Raw genomic sequence first — 24,996 nt, 5'->3', positions numbered from 1 at the left:
GCAAGAGTCTCATTAGTTATTGCTTGAACTATTAATCAGTATTACTGATGGAAGGGTGGTTGGACCATCCCTACAAAGCAATAATTCTTAAACTTTGTTCACTGTTGCATCCCCGTCACCTAGGAAATACTGACACACAGCAGGAATTCAGTAATGAATAAATGGACAAACGCACTTTTTGACAGTGTGCTTCTATGGGTAAAAACATTTGAGCAAGCACCCCTAGTATATATACATGAACATATTTAGTTATTATATTTGTAAACCATTTTATTACTATATATTATGTACACTAGAAAACACACACCAAAACAGAAACTAAAAAGACTGAGATGAAAAAGCTACTAAGAATAAAAGTTTTAATATTGTTTTCTCATGTTCCAACAGTTCTCTCCTAGGACTTCAGACAGAGCAGAGGCAAGGGTAAGAGAAATACCAGCAGTGACCCCAAACCATCATTCAGTTTCTCATCAATCTGTGCCCAGAAGCTTAAGCTTCCACAGTCACTAGTCCTTTCATTCTCTTCTTCTTGCCCCCAATAAGGAACCCGAAGTCCTCTGCAGAAGTAGGTTGGCCCTGCCCTCCTAGGAAACACACAGTATTTCTTTGGCAGATCAAGAAGGAGGAAATGGTTAGGTACCTTCCAGAGAATACACATAGAATTCTGTTTGTTTCCTCCAAAGCGCCAAGAAAATAGTCAAAAAGTTTATTACACACATGTTATTTTCAGGTACTAAAAATTAAAGAATCACTACAGCCTCACATGCCCCAGCTTCTTCTCCTAAAACTACAACCTCCAGGAGAGACGGAGGAGCCATCTTTCTCTCTGCTTCCTACATCTTCCTCTCTTCCACCCTGAGAATCTTCTAAATCAAGGATGTCTTAACTTAGAAGTCTGAGATGATCAGGTAACAGGGGAAGGAGGGCAACTTTTAGGGTAAAAAATAAATGAAAGAGAGAGATGCAGGGCAGGAAGTCAAGAACCATGCAAGGCTGGGTTTGGAGGAAGTTTTTATTGAAGTGAAATTGAAAGGTAAACAGAGAATCTCCATGGTAGTGATAGGTTGACAGAGATCTTGAGAGCAAGAGAGATGAGAAACAAGAATTTTATGAAGGAATGGGAAATGAGAATCTTACCACAGGATATAAATTGAGTCCTCATAGATGTTCTACAGGAAGTTCTAATAAACATTTGAAATGCTTCGAATCACTTTCATTTGGCAGACTATGTCTTTGAGTGAGATTCTATACTAGACATTGTGAATCCTCCCCCCCCCGCCCCTCCCTAGCTTTTTTTTTGTTTTTGTTTTTGTTTTGCGGTACGAGGGCCTCTCACTGTTGTGGCCTCTCCCGTTGCGGAGCACAGGCTCCGGACGCACAGGCTCAGCGGCCATGGCTCACGGGCCCAGCCGCTCCGCGGCATGTGGGATCCTCCCGGACCGGGGCACGAACCCGTGTGCCCTGCATCAGCAGGCGGACCCTCAACCACTGCGCCATCAGGGAAGCCCCGTCCCTGGCTTTTATTCATTTTATATGAGTAGTAACGAGGCCCAAATCTTTTTTCAGTCTCTCGAATAGCCTAATGAAATGATACATCAACCTTCAAAAAGGGTCTGAGACAGATTCAAATATTAGATATCCTCACTTTGAATCATAGTAACTCAGTGCAACCACACTTGTACCCTCATGCGGCTCAAATGACGGATATATTTCTCTATCTGTGGTAAATACTTACAAAATAAAATGTATTGATTAATAAATGCTATTTGGGGGCCAAAAGGAAATCTTTTAAGTTCTGAGGTCCATAGTTAGGAAGCGCATTGGTGGTAAACAAGTTTGGAGCCATACGGTTACATCTTTTAAACCCCATGGCACCATGGAACAGATTAGTAAATTAAGAAGCACAGAATCTGGCTGTTGAAATTCTGTTTCTGTGTTTACAATAAAAAGGATGACCCACTTGCGACCTCAAGGAGAACTTCCTAAGGGCCAAATAGCAGAGGAGACACACAGAACTGGAAGATCCTCAAAGCCAGACTGAAAAATGTTGAACTCATATAGGACACTCTTAGACAAAGAGAATTTCAAAGTATCACTCACCTTACCCCCACTATCTCAAGCTTAAATCTCCAATTTTCCAGTTGGAAAAATAAAAGAGTGGACCCAATATTGACTACTCTAACCCCATGCTATGCACTGATTCTATTGGAATAATACCTAACTTATTTCTAACTCGTTTCCTTACATAAACATTTGCTTTCAAAAATAAAATGTTTAATATTCTCACATAAGCAAAGAGGCATGTGCAGGTATTACAGGATTTATAATAGCAAGAAATAAATAGATAAGTTAGAGAGAGAGAGGAATGGAAAAGGTAAATAAATGATCTATACTAAAGAATTTTACTTGCAGTTAAAAAGAATAGGGTAGCGCTACATGCATGGACCTAGAAGATCTCCAGGATCTATGTGAAAAATAGCAATAAAATATGTATAGTATGAAATGATTCTATTAATGTTTTTTTAATCCACAAAATATTACTCTACACCTCCGTGTGTGTCTATGTGTGTGTGTATATATACATATATCTAGAGAAAGAGAGAGAGAGAGAGAAGGGTACATCATATAAAATTGCTGATATTCAACCATCTGTGTTCTACAAAACAAAAACAAAAAAACAATTTCATATGATCCAACCTAGTAATTGTAGAAGAAAAGATATGGAAGGATACATATCAACTAATAACAATGGTTACCTCTGGGAATGGGAGTGAGACTAGGGATCAGTGCTCAAGGGGACTTATTTTTTTTCCAAAGGGACCTTCTGATTATCTGAATTATTTGAATTTATATCATGTAAATTCTATAGGAATTACTTATATAATTAACAGTAAGGTGAAATTTACATTTAGTAATAAAGCAAGGAAAGAAGACAGGCAGGGAGGAAGGAAAACATGCTGGAGGCCAGAACAACTGGAGAGCAATGGAAAGTAAGTAAAAGGAGACTTCTGAAAACAGACTTTGAGGGTGCGAGGGATGACTCAAGAAAACTTTAAGGAAATATCGCCTGATCATTCGTGTGTCCGAGCACACCTCAGATATTTTCTTGCAAGATTAAGCAAGTATTTAAATTTTGTTCAATTGATAAGAAAGAAAGGAAGGAAGGAAGGAAGGAAGGATTCACTTATTAATCATCTCCCTTCAGCATTCATTCCAACCAAATTCCATTAACTTTTTCCATTTCATAGGCTACTTTTAACATCTTGAACTTAATGATGAGATAGTTTTTAATGACTTCCATTTAGGAATCCCATGAGTGCCCCTGTGGCCAGTGTGAATGATAGCCCCGCTGTTATCAGAACCTCCTATCCCAGCTGATGACCATCCAGCCCAAAGTTGATCAAATTCTGTTGTCTTTTAATGAACAACATTATCTACTTAAAAAGGCACAACTCTTCTGTTTCAGGCTTGGCAGTTAAAACTTGGGAGCTGCTCACAAGAACTGGGATTTCCTTTGGGAGTTAATGAAGGTGAAGAATTAGAGATGTGGTCCTATGTGCAAACAGCAGCCTCAGCACTGACGGTGGCGGCTGTGTGTGCAGTGAGAACAGAGGTGCTGCTTACACTTGGTTACCTCTCCAAGCCAATAGACAGGTCCACAGCACCACTTAGATAGAATAGTCTTTTTCTTTCCTCCAGGGGGAAAAAATCCAGAAAGAACCACTGAAATCCTCAGAAAGACAAAGAAAACAATCTTGAGAGATTCCCAAAAATAGCTACAGCAGAATGAAAGTGACCATCCAACCATCATCCTTAGAATAAAATCACATTTTGGTCAGTTGGATCTTAAATAAATAATCTCTTTTTGTACTTTATGAGATGACTAAATGTTTTATTTCTGACTTGTCTCAAACTTTTGAAGAAATACGTGTGTGTGTGTGTGTGTGTGTGTGTGTTGAAAATTTAAACAATACAAAAGTAGATACTGAAGCTTCTTCTTTCTATTTCCTAGAGGTAACTATTACTAATATTTGAGTACTTACGTCTCAGCTATTTTTCTGTGTATACAGAGATACAGTTTTATAAAACAAATGAAATAATACTGTTCAACAATGTGCTTTCCTATTTTGTAACAAATCACACCCTTCTTATCAGAATATATAGGTCAACATTCTTTTAATAACTGCAAAGTCCATCATATGGTAACACCTGCATTCTTCCTGAAGGACCTGTTTCCACTAAATTACATGGACAGTAGTTAGTTTTTTCTATTTTTCTCTATTTCATGAAATGTAATATTTAAGTTTCATACCTGAATTTTTGCACAGATGTGGAAATATTTGTTAGGATACATCTTAGAACTAAAAGAGATCAAGAGATGAAACAGTTAAAATTATAATAGCTTTTTAATATTTGACAAATTGTTGGTATTTATTTGTGTTTGACATTTGATTGAATTTTTTTAATTTGAAAATATTTAAGAAATAATAATTACAGTTTTGATTTGCTATTTAATGATCAGTAAAGTTAATCTTACTGTGACAGTTATATTCATATTATTAATCTATTTATTTTTCCACTTGTTTTCTTTATTTGGTTTATTGATTTCTTTATAGACCTCTACTCTTTGTTACCTAGATTACAAATTTTTTTCTCAGTTGTTATTTCCTTTTTAACTTTGTTTGTGTTTTCTTTTGCCCTAACAACATTTTAAATTAGTCCTATCAGTCTTTCTTTTATAAATTATGGGCTGATGCCGTACTTAGCAAAGCCTTCTCCACCCTTAATAATATAAAAATACTTTCTACATTTTATCTTTTCATGGAGTTTTGTATTTTTTATTTAGATATTTTACCTACCTGGAATTTATTCGTGAATGGTCTGAGAGTCTAATTCTTTCCAAAATTGGTTCATCAATCATTTTATTTTTAGATAAATGCTTTATTGTGTGATGGTTAATAGCACAAGGGTTTTTGGTCACAAGGATCTTTACTGGACACCCAACTCAGTCTTTCTGGTACAGTGAGACTCCTGGCTGGTTATTTTCTAACTCTTAATTCTTCCATCTGTAAAATGTGAATATTCCACTGCATACCTGGAAGAGTTATGAAGAATAAATGAGGGCATCCAGGAAAGCAGTTAGCACAGGACTGGGACATGAGAAGAACTGAATAAATATCAGCTACTCTCATTATTATTATTTTATTTTGAAATGTGTCACTGCAATCAATTTCTGTAATGTTAGAAACCTCTTGCTGTTTAATTATTTTATGTTTGTTGGTTGATGGATTTGCTGTTGAGTTAATTGCTTTGCTTGTTTGGTTTGAATTGGATTGATTTTCATTTCCTTTTTGAGAAGATTAAGGCAAAACAAATTATTATCTATGGGACAACTCTTTCAACTTTTCTGGTATATATCATAAAACCCATTATGTAATAGCTCCAATTTTCTACTAAGAAATGGATGCTAAAATGTTTTCTTTCTTGCTTATATTAAAAACTGCTGATTTCCAGTATTGTACCACACGTAGGGTTAAGTGATGGCAGGAACTAACATAGCGTCCTGTTTATTTTCTTAGTTTTTATTGTAATTATAGCATTATTTGTAAGATTATCTGTAAAATTTTTGTCTCCTCCACTAGATTAACTATAAGCATTCTAAGGACAGAGACTCCATCCCTAGTATAGTGTCTGGCTCACTGTAGATGCTCAATAAATATTCCATAAATAATGAATAGAATTTCTGTTGTACATCTAACGTATACTTTGAAATAATTTAATTTTTAGCACAATCTTGCAAGATAAGTGGTAATATTCTCATTTCAAAGATGAAGAAATGGAGTCCAGAGTTGATGAACTGAAGACTGAAGATATGCATGACCTAAACCAGAGCCTTGATATCTTTAGTGCTGGTAGCAGATGCATGACTGGCCCTGGGAGAGGTATATGTAGGAAGTGAGGGTCACAGCTTGGCACTACTCAGGGGCAACCACCCAGGATGCTTTCTAGTAAGTCCAATCTTAGTGGTTTCCTTTACATAAATTAGACAACAAACTATGTGTGGCCTTGAGAAGCTAAAATCGACACTCGTCTTCCCTCTGTGCAAGTAATCAAGACTTACTCTCTGCAAATTGGATCGGAATTGCAATCTGGCTGGTGGTCAACTCTCCAATAGGTTGACAAATAGGTTCTAACCTAGGTGCAGAAAGGAAAAAGTGAGTAGGTGTCTGAAAAACTAACACCACCTGCAAGATGAGTTATATTTTCCTGTATGTTCTGGCTTTCTGCTTATCCTGGCTCCCTGCTGTGCATTTGTACCAGCTGGGCAGCAAAACAAGACTTGTCAGGAAGTGGAAACTTGCAACCAAACAAGAGAGGCTGCTCACCAGATAGCATGTCCCAACGTTGCTCTGTCAGCTTCCCAACATACATAATTGCCTAGCTTTGCACAGACATGAATTTGAATCAGTAGCAATGTTAAGTTTGGTTTCATGTCATCTAATCAAACGTTCTAGATTGGAAATTCTACCTGTGGTTTTTCCAGTAACTTTGTGGTATTAGGAGTCTTTTAACTTCTCTGGGAATAATACGTCTGCAAAGCCAACCTTAAAGAGAGTTTAAGGAAAAAATAAATTTTGTCTATGTGAGAGGTAAGGGTATGGTGGAAAGGAGGCATCATGGCTACTCAAGGTGATTAGAAGGGGCAGAGGGCTGCCAGTGACTCTCAAGGAGGCATCCCAGAAAGTACAGGAGGCAGAGGACAGGTGTGGGCACCAGCCAAGTAGAACCTGGTGGAGAGAAGAACTAACTGTTAAGAGCTATTGCAGCCAGCGCATAACAGATGGGAGTTGGGGGCTGGGTTGAGCCATCTGAGCCTAGGATAGTTTTCCCTGGATTATGCCAGGGATTGGTGACTCCTATAAATGAATACCAGAAATAGAAGAAGAATGGAAAAAAAAATTTAACAGGGAAATGCAGGAGAAGAGTTTTAAAAGAAAAGGAGAGAAGGGGGAAAAAAAGGAGAGAAAGAAGATTCTGGTCATTATATCTTCTGTGTTACAGGATAAAGAAGGGGCTATATAATCTAGGCTGAGGATGGTGGTGTGGAGAACTTGAAGGGTCACTCACGGAGAAGGAGGTTATCAGTGGAAGAAACTCTAGGAAGTCACCACAGAAAGAAATCACTAGGAAGCATTTATCGAATGAAAACGAGTAGAGTTAGAAACATCCTCCCACTGCAGATGTCCGTCTGCTAAGGCACAGAACAAGGGACATAAAGACAGTGCATTTGAGTTCTTAACATAAAGACGCAAGCCTAATACGATAAATATCAATAATCAGTACTATTTTATTAAATGGAATTCACACTCAAAATGCAATAATAGAAGAAGAATATTCCTTTTTCAAAAGCATTGGTCTGATGAGGATTGTTGCAGGCCGGTTGCAAAGGTTGCTGCTTGTTTTATTTAGAAGGGGACTCCTTCCCCCAGGGCTGGCTGCTATCTCCACTGAATAGGACACTGTCATAGACCACCCCTTACTGCCAAGAAATCTAATTGTTCAGCTGGTCTCATTTCAGCTCTGAAAAAAAAAATTATTATCTTAGTAAAGGAGGACAAGGAGGGGAATTCCCTGGCAGTCCAGCAGTTAGGACTCTGCGCTTCCACTGCAGGGGGCCCGGGTTGGATCCCTGCTCGGGGAACTAAGATCCCACAATCCTCGCGACTAGGCAGACAAACTGAGTATCATGACAGGAATTAACATTTTAAATAAAATCTTATAATTATTATTTAGTAATTAAATTGAATTTTTTTCTCTATGAAAAACTGTATTTAAAAATATATAACTAAAATATACCGTGATTTTTAACACTGTATTCTTATTTTTTATCATTTTTAAATAATCGGTTAACTTCAAAAATACTTTAATGGCTTGGGCCTCTCTCAATCTCTGAAAGATGTTGGTGCTGATATAAAGATGGTAAATTATAAATGTTTGTAGACCTAGAAGAAATGCATAAATCTGATGGTGGGGAATTAGAGAAAATGGGAAAGTATAGAAATAATGATTAGTGAATCAGTTCTAGAATTCCCACTTACTAGACAAAGGACATAAAAGTGTATTCCTGACAAAGATAACTAAATCAGCACAGAATGAAATATAGTAGCAACAGAAAACCTCTCCTATCTGGATATCTGATTAAATTAGCCAAAATTAGAGAACTGAATACATTTGTGACCTTAGTTTTGAAGCTTAGTTTCAGCTTCAAAGAAAGTAAAACTAAAGAAAGTGAAAGCTGTTTCCAGGTTGAATTATCCACAAAGGGGAAACAGACCCACATAAATATAGTTAACTAACCTTTGACAAGGGAACAAAAGTAATACAATAAAGAAAAGATGGTCTTTTCAACAATTGATGCTAGAACAATTGGACATCCACCTAGCAAAAAATAATGAATCCGTATACAGACTTTACACGCTTCACAAATTTTAATTCCAAATAGATCATAGACCTAAATGTCAAATGTAAAAATATAAAACCCCTAGGTTTTAGAGGAGAAATCTAGATAATCTTGGGGATGGTGATGGTATTTCAGTACAACACCAAAGGCACAATCCATGAAAGAAATCATTGGTAAGATGGACTTCATTAAAATTTTAAAACTTCTGCTCTGCAAAAACACTATCCAGAGAATGGGAAGACAAGTCATAGACACTGGAAGAAAATATTTGCAGAAGACATATCTGATAAAGGACTGTTACCTAAATATACCAAAAACTCATAAAACTCAACAATAAGAGAACAAACAACCTGATTAAAGAATGAACAAAAGACCTGAATAGACACTCCACCAAAGAATTTATACAGATGGCAATTAAGTACATGAAAAGATGCTCAACATCATATTTCATTAGGGAATTGCAAATATAATAATAATGAGATACCACTACACACCTTTTAAAATGGTCAAAATCCAAAACACTGACAACACCAAACGCTGATGGGGATGTAGAGCAACAAGAACTAATTGCTAGTGAGAATGCAAAATGGTACAGCCACTTGGGAAGATAGTCTGGCTGTTTCTTACAAAACTAAACATACTCATGCCCCTTGATGTTTGCCCAAATAAGCTGAAAACTTATGTCCACACAAAAACCTAAACTGGACGCTTACAGCAGCTTTATTCATAATTACCAAAACTTGGAAGCATGAAGATACCCTTCAGTAAGTGAATGGATAAATAAACTGTGGTACATTCAGACAACAGAGTACTATTCAGCACTAGAAAGAAATGAGCTAGAAAGCCATGAAAAAACATGGAGGAACCTCAATTTCATATTTCTAAGTGAGAGAAACCAATCTGAAAGGCTACATATTTTATGTTTCCAACTCTATTACATTCTGGAAAAGCCAAAATTATGGAGACCATTAAAGGATCAGGGATTACCATGGGGTGTGGGGGGAGGGAAGGATGAATAGGCAGAGCAGAGAGGATTTTTAGACCAATGAAACTACTCTGTATGATACTATAATGGTGGATGCATGTCATTATACAGTTGTCAAAACCCATAGAATGTACAACACCAAGAGTGCACGTAATGCAAACTAGGAATTTGGGTGATCATGATGTGTCAGCGTAGATCACTGATTGTAGCAAATGCACCACTCTGGCGTGGGATGTTGATGGACGGGGAGACTGGGTGAGGGGGCAGGGAGTATATGGGAATGCTCTTGTACTTTTCTCTCAGTTGTGCTGTGAACTAAAACTGTTCTAAAAGATAAAGTGTGTTTTTTTAAAAAGCCAAAAAATAAAGTGGGAAAGAAAGATAGGGAAATCTCATGACCTGAGACTCTGAAATGTAAGCTGTTCTAGCAAGACGGAACATTCTTAAGGGAATTCAGACAATAAAGTCATGTGAGAAATAACGGAGAAGGCAGCTAAAGAAAGCTCTGGGGTTAGATAGGAAGCTCTTTACTATGTTCTTATTTTAGAGGGCAGGTAGAAAATATGAAAGGAAAATGCATGTCAAAGGTACATAATGGACTTCTTAAGAAGAGTCTCAAAAAGCTAAAGCTCAGGAAAAAAAAAGAAATTTCTTTTTAAAAATAAATTTTAAAACAAATTTTATTAATTGTAAAGTAATGCAAGTTCTTCATAGAAAATTTTGAATATGCATATAAGCAAAATGGAAAACAAAATTATCTCACACTCCTATAGCCCATCAATAACCACAGTGAACATTTTGATGTCTCTCCTACAAGTTTTCTTTCTATGTACGTTTTTACAAATAATGTAATTTTATTCTAAATAGCTTTTCAAGTTCTTTTTCATCCAGTAACACATTGTATATCTTACCTTTTGTCATCAAGTATCAAAGTGAATTTAAATTACTGATCATTATTATGTTATGGCTTTACCATATTAATTAACAAATATCATACTATTGAACTTTTGAATTGTTTGTAATTTTTAAATATTATACGTAACGCTGCAATGAACATCCTTGAAGTGAAAGCTTGTCACATGTGTGATTATCTCATTGACCAACATTTGAAGTGATATTGTTTGATCAAAGGGTATATCACACTTGAAGTGCCAAAATATATTCCAGAAAGTTTCTGTCCTCAAATGAGCCTTTAAAGTTGTATTTAGAACAAGAAGATACTAAAAAAAAAAGTGTAAGCCTCTCAGCTGGAGACACATGGCAAATGGGAAAAGATTATAAAGTGACCATGAAACTACTGACACTGATTTTACTTATCTCTTTCAAAGAGAAGGATTTTTAGGCAAGGAAAATAGAAGAAAAATGGCTAAAGAGAGGTTTAAGGCCTTTAGAAAGCATATAAATATTCAAAATGAGCCAAGTTTTCTAACGGAGTTGAAATAGGTCCCAGGATGCTAAAAGAAAGTATAGATGTAATTATTGAACTGGTGTTTATACACTATTGAGAAATTATGGAGAATGGAAGAAGTGCTACAAGAATGGAGGATGGGCAAGGTAAATTCTAAAAACTCAATGTTGAATTTGAAATTGAGCAGATCACACCCTCAGAAGAGTTTGAGGGACAATGAGGTTTGAAGGGAGGAAACTTAAGGAGCTAGAGGACCAATATGGCACCTGGAGACCTAGGTTGGAATCCTAGCTCCCTCACTTACATGCCAAGTGGGCTTTAGCAAATTATTGCATTTCCTGTAGCCTCAGTTTCCCTGCCTATAAAGTAGTCATAATAACACATTTTTCTTTAGGTTGTAACGAAGATGCTATTAGATAACATCAATTAGCATAAAGCTTCCAGACCAGTAGGCTCCTAGCATGAAGCAGTCACTCAACAAACATCTGTTCGCTTTCTCCCTCTTGGTTGCACAGAGGGTTTATTTTTCTTATTTTTTTTTTCAGACAGCTGGGAATCAAGAAGAACGAACTGGGAGGGAACAGTTTCTCTACAGATGTAGGAGAATTGAGGAGCCCTATCACTGACACTTGTCCATTACTGGGACCTGTCCTCCTTGCTATCCTGTTTTACACTTCTTCTCCAGTGACTAATATGCAGTCAGAGAGAACCTGCCTATCAAAATGTACAGGAGACAAAAAGCCAAGTTGAGTAGAATCCAAAAAGATCCTAGTCCACTGGAGGAAAAGGTCAAATTTAAGGGATATAATATAAAAGAGTAAGTGTAAGCTCGCTCCCACACTTGGTTCCAACAACTCAAGTGTGTAAAGACAAACATCATACTTCAATGGAAGAGACTAACCTATCACTCTATTCTGCACCTAAGGAGAACATACTTCTAAGGTCCTTTTCTGGTCCTCCATTTACATACAGAAAGAGCTTTACATTCATGTTTGCTGAGTTTAAGTTGAAAATTGTATTTTTAATATGGTTTAGCCTAATTTGTATGTAACATGAACCCTTAGGCAAGTGAAACTCTATGAACTTTGGCACCTTAGCTTGAGTTTAAATTTATGGGAAAAAAGTCTGTGCTTGAATGACTCAGATAGATGAAATAGACTCTTTCATTTTCTCCAAATGTCTTCAGGCTGTTCTAACACAACATGGCCAACATGACTCAGAGGATAGAGCAGCATGTCCTATTCTCCTACGTGAATCTCATATTCCTGAGAAAGGCTTTCTTATAAGCATGAAAGATACTAAGAATCAAGACTTGAAATCCTGGAAAAAAAAAAACCTGAGAACAATTATAATAAATGAGGAAGCAATTAGCATTTTTGCTATGATAGAGCCAAGAAACAAACCATATAAGTAAAGGTCTCTGCTTAATGCCAAAAATGAAGAACATTGGTGGTTTCTTCAGGGTGATTTTAGAGATACGTGAATGCAAAAATTCCATTCTCCCCGAGGACTAGGAAATAAGGGAAATTCAGTTGCCCTTTGAGGATGAACTTCACTTTTAAGATGAAGGAAAAACAATATTCTAAGTCGTAAAAATAACTACTTCTGTGGGAACGGCTATCTTGATGAAGGAGGGATTACAATTCAAGTAAAGCAAGAATGTAACAACTAATGGGCTGGAAAATTTAGAGAAGTGCAGTTTGGAGAAGCACAGATGAGGCAAGGAGGCTCATTAGGGTCAATGTAGCTAAGGGGGCTCAGAATTAAACAAGCAACCACCTGGCACCTAGGTCAGCTCCCTAGATACCAAAATACTGGAAACTGCATCCTGGGCAAGGGATGTCCCCCGCTTGTTAAATAAAAAGTTGGCTACTTAATCCATGGGGGTTGTCAGTAAAGCTAAGAGTCTGGGTATACAGTTTAAGACCAGAGTCTGGGCTGCATATTGGATGCCATGAGATGGTGACTCACTTTGACTTGGCAAAAATTTGACTTGGCAAATACAAGTATTGTATTTCCAGCATCATGGCAGGTTCTGAGAACAGTGATGGACAAGACAAAGATCCTGTTCTCATGGAGCCTGCAATTCAATGTTATCCTGTAGGATTTCTTCGTAGGCAGCCAGTTGCCTCCCCAAACAACCTTGATAGACCAAACATCTTTCAGACCCCCCAAAAGTGTTAAGTATGTTTAAAATTCCCAGGGCACTGACAACCCATTAGAGGTCAGTCATAAGAAGCCAGATTACACTCTCCTACTTCACAGCTCTTTTATATGGCAGGTGGTAAGTGTATGGTATTTTATAGCCTTAAGCCACTGGCACAAGAAAAAAGATAACTTCCTTCGAGAAGAGATTGGAGGAAATAAATGTATTAGCCCTGATCCCAGTTGATGAGTCTACAAGAAGCTCCTGCGGTGAGGTGGGATGGGGGTTGAGGGAGAAACAGCAGCTTCCTTTAGTGGTTGATTTCAAGAAACACAGTGTATCTTCTCTTTAAACATCTCTTGGGACTTCCCTGGTGGTCCAGAGGTTAAGACTCTGTGCTTCCACTGCAGGGGGAGCGGGTTTGATCCCTGGTTAGGGAACTAAGATCCCACGTGCCACATCTCTTAATGCAGAGAAATGGAATATGGGACTGGATACACCAGGGATTGTCAATAGGGGCTTACTCACATTTCACACAAAATAAAAGATGACGGCATGCTTTCCTGGTGAGATTGTATCAGAAATTTTGTCAGAAGTCTTGTTTTATACTTGTTGAACTGAACAGAATTTTTGGATAATGTTTAAACATTACTTTTCATACTTGAAATAAACATTTATTTTCACAAATAAAATTGGCATGAAAGCATGCCATCATCCTTTATTTTGTGTAATGAAAATAGTAAAATAAAAATAAATAGAAGTTACTGCTTGTGGATGTATTAGACATATAAAGAATGTGGAGGCATAAAAAAAGAGTTTGCAAACTAGGGATAGACCATGAGTCTCACTGGTAACAGAACTCTTAAGTTTTAGGAAGGTAGCAGAGTACAGTGTAAAGGGAAATAAACTTTGGAATTAAAAGTCCTGGCTTAAGATCCAGGTACAACATTATTAACTGTGGCATTATAGCTTTTGTGGAGGATGTATTTCTTCATCTGCAAATACCTTGTACTTAAACTTAAATAGCCATTTTACTTACACAAGAATAACAGTAAATCTTCTTCTCTGTTAGGATAATTACTGTGAGAATGAGTCTGGACAGTTGCATGGGGTTGAGAGAAGGAGAGAGGTAGATTACCATGGCCTCAAGCAAAACTCTTTCAATTCAAAGACCTTCCCCACGCATCCCTCAAATTAATCACAGGAGTCAAACATGAACAGCAATCTATACTTGGAAAGAAAGCCTTAGAGGCTGCTGTTACTGAAGAAAAGATGCCTTCTCAGTGCACTTGTGGAAGGAGCCTGTAATGACTCCTGACTGGACCAGACCAGAGCCTCAGAACACTCAACTAGGAAAACTGGGACTAGCACCCGCCACAGGGAGAGACAAGAAATCTGTTCAACACCTGGCATCGCATGACTTTGTGGGACTCGAGGGACATTGTTCCAGCTAATGATTAAGAACTCTCCAGACAATAGGGACTTCTTAGACAATGGGTGAATTTCCAGGATGTCCGGCCCCCTTCCGAGAAGGAGGGAGATAACAAAATGTAAAAAAGGTGTCTGTCAAAGACCAATCAGGCAGCTGGGGACAAGTTCCCTCTCTGGTCCGAGCCTAAGCCGGGACCAATCAGCAGGAGAACACAACCAAATCTATAATTTACATACGGGGAAGTGGGAACCTATAAAACTGACATATTCGCGCCCAAAAGGGTTCCTTCTTCGACCTCCTGCGTGAGGAGCAAGGAACCCCGGTGCACCGGCCTTCAATAAACCTCTTGCGTTTTGCATCGACTTCCGACTCTTGTTGTTTCCTGGGCGAGTCGAAACTCCTAGGAGACCGCGCAGGTCTAACAACTTCTCTCCAAATAATGTTTAGTCGGAATTGTAACTGGATCAAGGGCAGGGAAGTCTAGAAGCAGAAATAAATCAGAAACTGGTGTAGGAACATTATTTGCTAAGAAATGTTAATAGATACCCTATGCAAAAACGGTTTTCTGGTCCAATAAACTTGAGAAACATTGCAAACAAAATCACCCCTTTTGAACATTCACATTGCACAGGAGTGCATTAAGGCTCTTCCTTCAATTACTACTCTTGACTCACAATGGCCTTCGTTCTGTTCTTTAACCACACCAACATATCTTAGGTTGTTGAAGGAGTGATTCCTTCTGCCTAGAATCCTCTTGCTTCTAATCATCACATGATTGCCTCCTTCTTGTTCCTAGGATCTCAGGTTAAATGAAGCTTTTTCAGAGAAACTTTCCTGACCACCAAATTTAAACCAGCCATCAGCCCTCTCTATCATATTTTAATGACACATTTTAATTTTCCTTATATTACATAAGCTCCATGCAAGCATGAACTTTTCTTCCTGTTCATCATTGAATCCCTAGTGCATTGAAGTGTCTGGTGCAAATTTAACACTCAGTAAGTGCTTGTGAATAAATTGTTGAAACAACATCTCTTGTTGCATGTTTGGAATATAATACCCAGTTTCAACATTTTCTTGGATAGTGAGAAAATGTTTCCCCGCAGATGTACACTGGCTTGCCAAGTCATGGCATTCACTGTAAGCACAAGGAAAGGCAAGATAGACCTAGATCCCAGAATGAGGAAGGAATCAACATGTACTGAGTGTCCCCTATGTGCTTTTTAGTGTTAAAGCACACTTAGAACAACAACTCTGCAAGAGGGGTCTTATCACATGCATTTCTTCAGATGAGGAAACCAAGGCTCAAGGCAGGACTTCAATTTGAACCCACATCCAAGGCAGCCCAAAGCTCAGGACATTATACTGCACCACCCCTGCCTTTGTACCATGGCCTTAATCATCCGTGGTAAAGAGAGGAAGCACACCCTAACCAAGTGGACTTCAAATGCCCTCTTACAGGCACAGAAGTCCAAGGACAGGGCATGCACAGGAGCAAGCTGCTGAATTAAACCTTCTTCAGCACCGCCTTTCAAACCTGGACCCAAACCTGGCGTCAGTATTAGGCAGCAGATGCGACCCCAGGGCCTTCGACTTGAAGGGTTTCTACTGCGGGGGAACAAGGCGGGTCATCCTGAATACTTAACAACAGAAGGCGACTTGGAGCAAAGAAGCTGAAAACCCTCTACAGATATTCCAGCTTAATTATTCATTCAGTTGACACGTAACCTAGGGGCAGGACAGGAATAAAGACGCAGACGTAGAGAATGGACTTGGAGACATGGGGAGGGGGAAGGGTAAGCTGGGACGAAGTGAGAGAGTGGCGTGGACATATATACACTACCAAATGTAAAATAGATAGCTAGTGGGAAGCAGCCGCATAGCACAGGGAGATCAGCTCGGTGCTTTGTGACCACCTAGAGGGGTGGGATAGGGAGGGTGGGAGGGAGACGCAAGAGGGAGGGGATATATGTATATGTATAGCTGATTCACTCTGTTATACAGCAGAAACTAACACGACAATGTAAAGCAATTATACACCAGTAAATACGTTAAAAAAAAAAGATGTCTATCATTCAGTCAACAAAAACTCCATGAATGTTTGCCACATCCCAGGCACTGTGTTACATGCTGGCGATACAGTGGTGAACAGGACAGAGAGAGTCCCTGCCCTATTCAGTAAATGTTTCAAGCAGGAATGAATGAATGTAAGAATTAATGAATACAGCTAAAGACATGCAGGGCCTAAAGGGCTGCTGGCTCTGGTTCAAGAGATGTGCACTTTGGCAAAAACAAACAAACAAACATATATATATTTCTGGGGAAAAGCATTTGATTACCTCATTATTTCCCATCTAAGTGTCCATTTACCTTGGGTAAATTTGGTTTTGAGTTCTGCTCCAAAGGAAGCTATTCTATCATGCCTCTGTCTAATGGGGCAGGTCTAATCAAGCAGCAGTTACCACCTGCTTCTACTTACCCCCCAGTAAACTGACACCTGAGAAATTATCTAACCAACTTTGATTTAAAAGCCTTTTTCACTTTCAAGAAAACATGTGATATGACCTCTGCATCAGTCAGGGTTCTCCAGAGAAACAGAACCAACAGGATACAGGTTTCCCCTGCTCTCTGAAAGCAGAGCATTCCTGTGAAACCTTTTGTGAGTCAAAATGGCATACAGTGAAGAAGCAATTACCTTAGGACACATCTTGTTAACAGATGCACAAAATAAATCGAGATAAAGCACAGATGCTCACAGAGTTCAAAGCTATGGTGGCTGTATGCTGAGATGCTGAGTGTAGTTCCTGGGAAAGGAGCTTGGTGACACCACTCCCACTGCCCTGCCCGTGCACTGCCTCGCCAAAATAACTGGAAAACAAACGCTGAACACTATTTTTACTTTTTGCTTTTTTTCTGAAAAGCAAAAATTTTTGGATTTCGTTTGAACCTACAGGTTCTAATGTAGGTCTTCCACAAGAGCAAAGTGGCATCAAGCAAACTTTTGAAAAGCAGGAGCTACCTGTATGTAGGTATTTATAGAGAGAGCTTTGTTTTAAGGAATTGGTTCATGTGATTGTAGACACTACCAAGTTTTAAACCTGTAAGGCAAGCTGGCTGTCTGGAAACTCAGGCAAGATTTCTATGTTACAGTCGTGAAGCAGAATTCCTTCTCTGAGAAATCTGTTTTTGCTCTTGAGTTCTTCAGCTGATTGGATGAGGCCCACCCACACTATGGAGGGAAATCTCCTTTACCTGAAGTCAACTGATGGTAGTAATCACATCTGCGAAACACCTTGACAGCAACAGCTCGACCAAACAACTGGGCACCATAGCCATTGGCTTATAAAATTAACTATCACCATTGGCTTATAAAATTAACTATCACCATTGGCTTATAAAATTAACTATCACAACCTCTTAAGTAGCCAGAGCTTTCTGTGTGACTTAACTGAAGTCTTTGGTTACATTATTGTTTTACATTTTTCAGCAGTAGTTCCAAACAAAGTCAAATATCCCTCAGGGACTTTTTCAGTAAAATGTAACAAGTGAAGTTAGCCAGAAAAAAGAAACAGAACAAAAGTTATGTTTTTACTGTTTGCAGAGACACTGCTCAAAACTCTACTGATCTTCAAAGGATTGATTGCGTGATATTCACTGAAGTAAACAACACTCCAGACAGCCTAATTATTGCTGTCACCATAATAGGCAGGATGCCAGCAAAGATGGTGAATTTTCACAGGATGCTGGCTCCTTCAGCAAAATCAGACCCAAAGAAACTATATATTCTTCTATAGAAGAATATATAGACTTTAGGAATTAAAGAGGAGAAAGAAGGAGGCTAAAAAGGAAGAGGAGATGAAGAAAAAGGAGGAAGAGAGGGGAGGGGAGTAGAGGAGGAAGAAAGGGGGAGGAGCAGAGCAGAAGAGAAGAAACCCCTTGGGAGATGGAAGACTATTTTGAACTGGTGTGTGTGCGTGTGTGTGTGTGTGTGTGTGTGTGTGTGTGTGTGTGTGTGTGTGTTTTGGCCAATGCACTGAGTAATGGCTACAGCCTCGGTGGAGGGTGGCTGGCACTGTGAAAAGATCAGTTGGAGAAAAGCAGAGTAAGTTCTGCTCTTGCCTTTCCCCCTCCATCATCTTAGGACAATCATTGCCTGTGGGATTCCTCTCTGCAGAAATCTGCAACAATGGCAAGAGCATGGATGCAGGAGCCTTTGGAAATAAAATCACCACAGCAGAGCACAAGCCCATCTGGGGTGAGAAGGTGAAGAAAACAGATGTAACTAAATGGCTTCAGGAATCCACCATACTCGCTGCAGGCACCCAGTTCTGGTGTTTTAAAACCCCGCCTCTCCCCACCCTTTCTCTTTGAGGGTTTGAAAACAAAGCCCTCATGGTTATTGATGAGTTACTGAAGGGTTGCTGGTGGGTGATTCCAAAGGAAATGGGTTAACTCTGATTTTTTAAATCCTAGGGCTCATATCCTTCTCTTCTTGAACTCACCACTGACTAGAACAGAGTTTCTCGAGTAATTACTGCACAAAAAGAAGAGGAATAACACCCTTTATTTGCCAATAAAAAACAAGGATCAAAAGAGTAAGGCAAATTGAAATCATATATGGGTTGTGTATTTTCTTAAAATTTGGATGTAAGTTAAAACAACTACTGGAAAGGTCAGAGAGTTCCCATCTCTGGCATGATCAGCTTATTAGAAAAACAACTTGCAGCAGCTGAGAGAGAAAGAGAGAGAGAGGTGAACATCTAGAATTTTTTTAACCTCATAGTGAGAGGTACGCATGGAACCAAAAGGAATGGGAATGACTGTTGGGCGGACCAAACAACAGTGGTAACCACATAGCATGTCTACTGTGGTGCCTTTGATGATGGAGAGAGGAGAAAGGGGCTAAGAAGAGCAGAGACAGTAAGGGGTCAGGGCTGCAAGCACTTGCCCTTGAACCCAGGTCTGTCTTACTCCAAAGTCAAGATCTCAGTGGCTATGTGGCTGAAGGGTGTGAACAGAACACAAGATTTAGAAGAAGAAGAAGGAGGAGAAGGAGGAAAGCAGAGAAAAGAGAAATTTGTGAAGTTAGAGGCCACAATATGAGACACATCATTATCAACAAATGTCCCTAGAAGATTAAAATGGAAAAGTAAAACCATATTTGACAGTTTTGAAGATTATTGTATGTCTATTGTATTTTTAATTAATATAATTTTGCCACATGAAAATGAATTGTTAGGGCAGCATTTTCTTCTACTCCTGAAATCACACAGAGAAAAGAGGAGGAGGAGAAAGGACAACAAGAATAACAACAACAAAAGTATCTTTTCAGTAGAACTAAGAGATTTTAAAACACTCCATATGTGTAGGGTCTTGAAATATACATGAGGTCGGTAAGACGTCACACAAAAGGAAGCATAAAGAATTGTAGGAAGGCTGATCAGTGACAGATCTTAGAATGTACCAGCAAATAAATTTTCTAAAAGAGAAGAGTTCACTTTGAAAGGCAGAAGCTATATCCCTTGTCTTCAACAAGATTTGAGGGATAAACAGATACAGAAATAGGAGAAGGAAATCCAAAGAAGACAGGAACAATGGATCAGAACAAATATTTACAAAGATATATTATAAAAATTATAATTAAAAAAATTCCTGAAATAAAAGAAGTTCCAAATCTTCATATTGAAAGAATACCATATGCCCTGGAAAATGACTCAGAATTTATTTGGATGTGAAGACATATCCTAATAAAGTTATTGTACTTGAAAGATAAACATCCCTTCAGACATCCCAGCCAAGATCAAGTTCCTAAGAGAGAAAAAAATCAGTTTGGCCTTAAATTTGTCCATAGTGCCATTCAACTCCAGGATAGGGTAGAGCAAGATGGCAAGATGTTTAAGAAAATGGGAACCAAAATTTTTATAACCATTCAAACTTTCCTTCCAAATAAGAAGGGGTGTTTGACATACAAAATAAGAAAGAATAAGTACAGAAACAATAAGACAATCATAAAAAAATTTTTTTTGCTGAACTTAATACAAATAAATTTGCAAACATGGCTGAAATGAGTATTTTTCTAGGAAAATTTAAATATAATTTAAAATATAATTTAGGAAATTGATAGGTATGCATACAGCAAGCAGAGAAGAACTGCTCTACCTTCCATCCCAAAATACACCAGGATCAGACATTTCACAGGGTACAATGATTTTAAAGAGCAGGGTATTTCAATGTTACTTGTCTCAGAGCACAGAGAGAGAAGGGAAGCTCTCATATTCTTTTTATAAAGTGAATGCAACCTCAATACAAAAACTTGACAAACACCTCCTGACTGACCTCCTCCTCTGTCTCCTCCTTCTTCTGCCTTTCTCCCTCCCGTCTCTCTCTCTTTCCTCTTGCTCCCCCCTCCCCCATTCTGACATGCATCCACACCACAATATTCAAACTCAGTAATGAATATTGGGGGAAAATTCTAAAAAAAAATGTTGGCAAAGCAAATCCAGCAGCATACTGCAAGAATAATACCAAGAGTACCAAATAGTTTTTATTCCAGCGATGTAAGAATAGTTTGATGATGAAATCTATTAATTTAATTTATCAGACTATGAGATCACACTAATGAAGGGTTTTTAATAGATCGCATTAATAGGTCATATCATCTCTGTAGACACTAAAGGGCATTTGACAAATTCAATAACCTTTCTTTATTAAAAATAATAATGGGAAAAGATGAATCATTCCTCAATACGATAAAAGAAAATCTATCTCAGGCCAACTAGTATCATGCTTATTGTAAGGAAAACTGGAGAACTTCCTACAAGAGTCAGCAAGTGGACAAGAATGTCTTCCTTCACCACTATTATTCAATATTTTACTAGAGGTACCAGTAAATCCATGATACAAGGAAAAATTACAGACAGTTTAGAAAGCAGGAGGTAAAACTATAGTCACTTGCAGATAATATCATTGTAAATATTTAAAAACCTAAGAGAATAAATTGAAAAGCAAATGCATGCTTAAGAATAAGAAATAAGGGACTTCCCTGGTGGCACAGTGGTTAAGAATCTGCCTGCCGGGCTTCCCTGGTGGCGCAGTGGTTGAGAATCTACCTGCCAATGCAGGGGACACGGGTTCGAGCCCTGCTCTGGGAAGATCCCACATGCCGCGGAGCAACTAGGTCCGTGAGCCACGATTACTGAGCCTGCGCGTCTGGAGCCTGTGCTCTGCAACAAGAGAGGCCGCGATAGTCAGAGGCCCGCGCACCGCGATGAAGAGTGGCCCCCGCTTGCCACAACTAGAGAAAGCCCTCGCACAGAAACGAAGACCCAACACAGCCATAAATAAATAAAATTAAAAAAAAAAAAAAAAAAAAAGAATCTGCCTGCCAATACAGGGGACACAGGTTCGAGCCCTGGTCCCGGAAGATCCCACATGTCACGGAGCAACTAAGCCCACGTGCCACAACTACTGAGCCTGCGCTCTAGAGCCCGCAAGCCACAATTACTGAGCTCGCATGCCACAACTACTGAAGCCTGCGTGCCCTAGAGCCTGTGCTTCGCAACAAGAGAAGCCACCGCAATGAGAAGCCTGCGCACTGCAGTGAAGAATAGCCCCCGCTCGCCACAACTAGAGAAAGCCCGCGCACAGCGACGAAGACCCAACGCGGCCATAAATAAGTAAATAAATAAATAAAAATTAAAAAACTAAAAGAATAAGAAATAAGAATTTGGTACAGCGATGGGGATGCATTTGTTTAAAAATCAGTATCTTTCACCAATACAAACAAGACTCATAGAAAGATATAAAGAGAGGCGGAAAAAACATTAAAAGTAGCAAAAGAAACGGTAAAACAGGAATAAGATTACAAAAATTGTGTATGATCTTGTCAACAAAATAATTCATCAGTCGTCAATCTAAGAAAGAAATGAAACATTTGATTTGAGCCAACCTGAGGATTATAAGCCAGGAGACAGTCTCTCAGAGAGCTCTGAGAATGTTCTGAAGAGGTAAAAGGCGGGCCAGTAAATATGTGATTTTAGTGAAGGCATGCATGAGTCAAGCACACATCTCGGTGGAAAGTTACTGCTCTTCTCAAGGAACAGATACCTTGGTTAATGGTTTTAGTGCTTTTCTGAGCATGGGAAGATGCAAGAAACTGGGTTTACAAAATCTTCTTCTAGAAATATCTAATTATCTAAGTAACAGTTCTGTCAGTTTTCCCAGACAACAAAGTACCTCATCCTGATCTTTGCCCTGAATTTCTGTTAGGGTATGTGGTAGGTCAGCAACTCAGTGGCTAATGAATCATCTTGTAGAACTGGACAGTGGCAAACATTCTTTATTCTACGATCCCTTCTCTTTCTGTCTTAATTTCAACCGAAGTTTGAGAGGCATTTTGTAACCAATTTGTCCCACGGAGCTAGGAATGCTCATTCCCAGGTCAGGTGAGGATTTCGTTGATAGGCCACTCACTGTGCACTCTGGTCTAGACCCTGTTAACAGCAACCAAATGCCTCTGGGCCACCCGTCTTACTAGTCTGTTACGGTCCAGGAAACGGTTTCCTCTTGTTGCTTCTTCCCATATTTAGAGTTACAGTATTATAATCATTAATCTTATAGAACTATATTTTTGATCAATTGTATCAAGTCATCACTGATTTTATCTGAGGCTCAGTCACACACTTGGTAATGCAAGAAACAATAATCTTATAAAATAGGCAGAGTGCATTTATAAGGTCACAAGTAAGTATTTAAGCTAAGAACTTCCATTAGGTGCTGCACAGTTTCTTCCCAGGTAGTCTGACCCATCTGTTCTGCACCAATTGCTTTTTTTTTTTTTTTTTTTTTTGCGGTACACGGGCCTCTCACTGCTGTGGCCTCTCCCATTGTGGAGCACAGGCTCCAGACGCGCAGGCCTAGCGGCCATGGCTCACGGGCCCAGCCGCTCCGCTGCATGTGGGATTCTCCCGGACCGGGGCACAAACCCGTGTCCCCTGCATCGGCAGGCGGACTCTCAACCACTGCGCCACCAGGGAAGCCCCCAGTTGTTATCTTTAAGGGGAATGATGTACTGGCATTGTGCACAAAGTTCACTGAAGATGTCTGCACATACATCTTTGGTGAACTTTATGTAGATGAGGACTGGGTCATCCTGCCTTAAAAGACTGAGAAAGGAATGTTATCTTCTAAGGAGTTACATGGTCGGCGCCAGAAGAAGAAAAATTGACCTTTATGGTTGAGTCGGTATTTCTGCCATTGGGGAGGTCTGGTTAACACATAACGCAGATGCATGATATGCACACTAGAGGGGAAGGAAGAGGCCAAAAGGTAGAGAAAAAAGCTTTATGTTTAAATGTTTCTTGTCTTGCCTTAAAATGTGGATTTTTATTTCATCAATTCTATGTAAAGAGAGATGTAAAACACTGGAAAGACATACCATTGTTGGGCAGGAAGAAACATTCCTCTACCCTTCTAGGTTCTTCTGGCTGGTCTAAGAATTAAACTGATGAGAGACAGATTAACAGGAGAAAATCAAACAAAAGACCCAGTAAAATGGAGTAACTCACCAAAATGGCTGAAACTCTCACCTGAAATATACCATCTTCAGCTAAAGACAAAAGGGAACCTTGGGGGCAGTGGTTTAGGACATCACAGAGGAGGAAGGTAATTCACATGGAGAGGGAAGAAGAAAAGTTTGGTAAACAAGTGTTTGCTGGGCCTGCAGAGACAGTAGGACATAGAGTGAACTAGAAGCCTGAAGTTTCTTCCTGAGTCTTTTGGGCCTTGATTGTTTTCAGCTCAAATAATCCACATGCCAAAGAGACATTTTGGGGTGGCAAATTTTGTCCTCCTACACCATGTTCTTAATAGAAAGGTCCAACATAATAAAGATATCGGTTCTAATTAAGCTAATTTATAAATTTATTTTAGTAGCAGTAAATAAAACCAATGGGGTTTGGGGGAGACTGAAGGGACCCAGAACAAATCATTTGAAAGTTTATAAAGAAAGATAAACAAACAAGACTGGTTAAAAATTCTTTGGGGGAAAAAAAAAAGTAGCAATGAGAGGTGACTAGCCCTACCAGATAATAAAACATATTATGAAGCTCCAATAACTAACAGGTACTAAATAGGCTGACAGGCAAATAAAAGAAATAATGAATTCAATAAGTGGAGTCCAGATAACTGCATTGCTATTGGGAAAAAACTATAATTGGCTTCACCTCTCACAAAATGTCAGTGTATATTGTATGTATATATGTATAAAATATTAAACCACAAATGGCCTCAAGAAACAAGAATTCTTTATAACCTTAGGGTAGTGGAGAAGGCCTTTATTATTTGACTCAAAATCAAAAAACCATTAAAAAACTAAGTTCAATTCTTTAAAAAAAAATTAATGACTTTACTTGGGTAAAACTCACCATAAACAAATCAAAAAATAAATTAACAAGCTGGGAAAACTATTAACAATTCATCCCAGCAAAAGACTAATCACTCTAAAATATATAATCCCCAGAAATGTTTAAGAAAGAGAACAACAACACAAGAGAAAATGGATAAA

The sequence above is a fragment of the Tursiops truncatus genome, chromosome 16 (genome assembly GCF_011762595.2).
Source record: "Tursiops truncatus isolate mTurTru1 chromosome 16, mTurTru1.mat.Y, whole genome shotgun sequence".
NCBI classification, from domain to species: domain Eukaryota; kingdom Metazoa; phylum Chordata; class Mammalia; order Artiodactyla; family Delphinidae; genus Tursiops; species Tursiops truncatus.
Note: the sequence above shows the minus strand (reverse complement) of the source record.